Source organism: Tachypleus tridentatus, chromosome 7, assembly GCF_004210375.1.
Source record: "Tachypleus tridentatus isolate NWPU-2018 chromosome 7, ASM421037v1, whole genome shotgun sequence".
NCBI lineage: Eukaryota > Metazoa > Arthropoda > Merostomata > Xiphosura > Limulidae > Tachypleus > Tachypleus tridentatus.
In genome coordinates this window covers 156,982,020-156,987,311 of record NC_134831.1, presented here as the reverse complement: position 1 = coordinate 156,987,311, position 5,292 = coordinate 156,982,020, and positions in this window count along the sequence as shown.

Genomic DNA, 5,292 nt, shown 5'->3' with positions numbered 1-5,292 from the left:
AGGTTCACACTGCTGGAAAGAAGGTTTCCATACCCGTAATGAGCAAAACCCAATTAGCCCATTGTGTAGTTTTGTGCTTAATTCCAAACAATCAATCAACTATGAATTCCAACCAACACCATCGAAAAATAACGGATAATAAATCTAACATTCACAAATATTTTTTCCAAGTGAACAACAAAAACATTTAATAGAATAAACATTATTAGAGTTTTTTCTTACCTGTACATATTTTCTTGGACGTCAAAGATGTACTTTTCTTCTCATTCCTGACACTGCTAATCTAGGAACTTTAATCATAAAAACTGGCATCTGGTATAGGTCCACAATATTCCTGATTTTATATGGTATTGAAAAGATGAGGGGAATGTCCTTCTGCAGTTCGTCTAATCCAAATGTTCTTGTAAAGAATTATAAAGACATTGATATAAAATTGCAGCTGTCAATTATTCTAATTCCGAGACAGCCATTATCATAATTTTTCTGCCATTTACAATGAATGAAAAAGATAGTTCAAAATAATATGAAATCCTTTCATATTACATGCTGTATAATTCTTATGTACTTTCGAAAATAAGAATTTACATAATTCGCCACATGAATTATATCTTTTGAAAACTGTTTCCTACCATTAAAATCATGGACCACACAACAGTTTACATGAGTTCTGGTCTCTTGACCTATCTCAAAATCAACATATAAGTATTTATATGGCTTATCTTTGTCCTGAAAAAAACATAAATAATTGTTTAACAGTGCTTACACGGCCCAGGCACCCAGGATTTGGACAGAGCTAAAACTCTACTTTTAGCGTTTTCAGGTGAAACAAATATTTCGCACAAAGTTAAAAAAAAACTCGCTGATTTAATAATGCTCTTGCAAGATTTTGACTCTCATAATATACAGTAGTAAACATAGAGAGTAAAATAAGACATTCTCTGATAAGATCCATTTAACAATAGAAAACTTTCTGCATTTCAGGAAACTTTCCATGAAAGAAAACTAATGTATTTAAAAATAAAGAGCAAAAGATTAAGTAAACTTTTAACTGAGGGTCTCCAAAAGGAACCTTATCTCATAGAATACAAATTTACACATTGTATAAATACTTCACTATCAAAGAATAAACAGAATATTCATCAACGTATAAAAGTAGAAACTACTAGAACTGAAACTGTTGCTCGACAATCAAGAGTAGAAGACCAGTTACTTACGTATACAAAAAGTTATTCATCAATATCAGGATTTTTAAGACATTTATCGAACAGTAACTATCTATATAAATCTCTACTAAAACACTTGAATGATCTTTGTACCGAAGGGTCAAAAATATATAATTCTTAAAATATTTTATATTATTTTATATACACAGGTAAACTATTTTTAAAAAACTGACAAAAAAAACATTTACACAAAAAAAAAAAAACTATGAGAAAAGAGCAAAATTCTCTCATACATACACATAGCACTATATTATTTCTGGAACAGTATCACATAACATGCACACGGAAAATAACAGAGCTGAACGATTCTGTTATTATTACACTGAACTACTTCATAACAATATATTTTGGTATTAAGTCATTTTTGTATGTATTATTATTGAATGCTCAGTAATTATCACACAACGATTTCTTCGTGTTATCGTTTTATTAATAAACGTATGTAAATATATCTATAGTTCATTTCGTGTCTTGATTTTACTGTAAACTGCATAAATATCAATAATTCACACATGAGATGTGAGATATACATCACGCTAGAAATTTTGTAATTTCATTGTTTCTAGCCCAAGTAGACCACGTGACATCTGGTCCACATAGTCAATACGAGTGAATGTGTCTTTGTTTTTCGTGTCATGTGAAAACAGTTAGCTTATTTTTACCATTTATTTTAGTTAGACCAATCTGACGATTTAATTATTTTTTTGTTTTAAAACAGTTAGCTTTCTTTGAATAAGAAGACTGTAGGTGAAAGAGTAAAAATTCCATTCTCTTTTCAGTGTCATAAAAATTCAATCTGCTCTTTAGACAGTCTGTATGACGAATTTTATTGGCTGCATTGGCAACATTACCCAACTTTCTGTTTACCGAAAGTTCTGCATTATTACTGTACGGTGATATGTGAATTTAAATAGTTGTTTATGTAGTATTAGCATAATTGAATGTAATTATAAACAACTCAAGGCATCGGACTTGAATCCGTTTCACTTCACCATAAACATATATAACTCAAGATATTACACCAACAATAAAGTTTCAACAGCGCGCATTCTAAATCAAAATTTTTCATAGACGCTTAATATAACATATTTAGTTCCAACACTTTCACCTTGTTACATTCGGACAATGATAAAATACTTTAAAAAGTGGAACAATCCGAGAATTATTATTAAATAAAAGTTTTATTATTTTTCTCTTTTTTCTGATGGTGTTTTTTATGTGCATTACCTTATTAATAATCAATTCTGTTTAATTCAACAACAAACATTAGCTGTCGGTTTTAGTTATTCAGTAAACTGTTCATTATTAAAGACAGTTTTTTTATGTTTCCTAGTCAATTACGAATAGCGAATATAACAACAGATCTAATTGTAGGTGATGAGTGAACACAATAGTAGTTTAAATCGTAAGTGATCATTTATGTGGTTTCAAATATAAGGAAATTTATACGACAACACCATATGGTTTGGTATACCCTTTTTACAAGTAATTATCATGGAAACTATTTAATAAGCACACGTATCTCAGTCATTATTAAATCTTATCAGTTTAGTTGTACTTGAAACCATAAATATAATTAATGAGACAGAAATATTAAAACAGTGATATCCTAATGTTGTGAAAAACATTGGTTGCATTAAAAGAAGATTTGGAATACAATGCAGAATAAAGGGTAAGATAAAGTTTTAAAATTAGTAAAATAAATAAATAAATGATATCAACGTTTAATTAACTTCTAAAATTTCCGGCTATTTGAAATGGTAATAAGTAACAACAAATCGGAAAGTTGGTCTAGAGTGTCCCGCTGATACAGCGGTAAGTATACATATTTATAACACTAAAATCAGGGTGTTCCATTCCCCTCCGTGAACTTCGAGGATAGCCCAATGTGGCTTTGTTATAAGAAAACACACGCACTCGTCCTAGGTAAATTATAAAACATAATGAATCGGAAACTTGTCCCAAATAAATTATAGTACGTAACACCAACGAGGATAAAGAATCAAAAACAACTTACTTTAAAAAATGTTAATAATATTAACAGGTAAATTAGGTGTTTTGTATTGTTGCAGAGAAACAATGTCACGTTTTTAAATTTCGAAACATAGCTAGTGCTCTGAGGTCTAACAAAAAGTAAATGAAAACGAAAAGACTGACTAATTAATTAAATGTGAAGAATATATGTGTGTGCGTCTGTGAATGCATATGTGTGAAAGTAAGAGTTGAAAATTAGCTTGCATACATTTGTACGCGCGTGCGCGCACACACATACCAACATAGACAGAGTAATAAAAGAAGAAAATATTTCATTTATTCGATTCTTGTAAATGTCACTAATCTGACAAATGAGTTCAAATTGATCCTGCTGTCTCTTGTTATTCATTGACTGTCGATGAATGACGGAAGGTCAAGATTCTGAAGTGGCTAATGATATGATCATTGTATTGAAATTTTAACCACTTATTGAATTTCTTTTAAAATACGTTAAAATATGGTTTGAACAATTGTTGATTCTTATTCCTATTTGGATTTAACTTTTATTGGTAATGATATATACGTATTATGCTATTGTAAAAACATTATTTTGTCCAGAGATGTCGAGAAAACCCACTTGTAGAGAAATATATATGTAAAAACGGCTCGTTTGGGTTGAGAACATTTTTTACGTAGAGGAGGGAACAACGTTTCGACCTTCTTCAGTCATCGTCAGGTTCACAAAGAAAGAGAGAGGTAACTGACCGGAAGCTGACCACATCTTTGAAAGGGGTTGTGTAATGAGTATCGGAATGTAGAGGGCGGTGTTAGATGTTGAATATACAATTTTATATTATTTATTATATTATATTTTAATATAGATATAAAAGTGTTTCTTTATATTGGTTTATTTTGGGTTTAAGTTGTTGTATAAGTAAGGCTTCTTTAATTTTGCGTTTGTTTATGTTTCTTTCTTTATTTAGTATTTGAGTGTTTTCTATTATGTTGTGTTTATTTAACTTACAGTGTTAGAAAACGTGTGAAGGTGACTTTTTATGTTCTTTAAATCTGGTTTCCATTTTTCTACTTGTTTCTCCAATATAGAAGTCGTGGCAGTTATCACATTGTATTTTATAAATAATGTTGGTGTGATGTTTGTCAGTGTAGTTTTTACATGGTATAGACCTCAGTTTTGTGCCTGGTTTTTGAATAAATTTGTTATTAACTGGAATGTCATATTTTGTTACTAGTTTTTGCCAAATGTTGGTTATTTTTCTGCTGATGTCGGGAATATATGGTATGCAGCAGTAAATGGTTTCGTGATTTTTTGATTCGTGAGATATATTTACTTTTGTTGGTTGATTTTGCTTTCTGTCTAGGTGGGTGCGTATAACGTTTTCTACGGTTTGTGGCGTAAACTTATTGATGTTGATGAAGTATTGTTTTATTTTGTCTAATTCATCGTTAATTTTACAACAACTTAAGCCCAAAATAAACCAATACAAAAGAACACTTTTATATCTGTATTAAAATATAATATAATAAATAATAATAAAAAAATAAATAATATAAAATTGTATATTCAACATCTAAGCCCGCCCTCTACATTTCGACACTCATTACACAACCCCTTTCAAAGATGTGGTCAGCTTCCGGTCAGATACCTCTCTCTTTTTTTGTGAACCTGACGATGACCGAAGAAGGTCGAAACGTTGTTCACTCTTCTATGTAAAAATTTTTCTCAACCCAAACGAGCCGTTTTTACATATATATTGTTTTGTCCAGTGTTTCCTGTATATGATACATCACATCTGTCACATGATGTTAGTTTCGAACGTTCTGAGTTTGATAATCATTCTGATATGAAACATTTTATTCCACTACAGTTTAAAATCACTAGAGAAAGAACGTCCCAGCTCAAAACGTTGTGAATATTAAAACATCTGTATCTCAAGACGGGTGGTATGGGTATTAAAACGTTTATTAAAATAAAGTAGAGAACGATCTGAAGATAACCTAAGAAGGTAGTAACGTTGTTCTCAACCTTATTTTAATATTTTTATTCATATTTTGTTTACGATTTCATCGTACCACA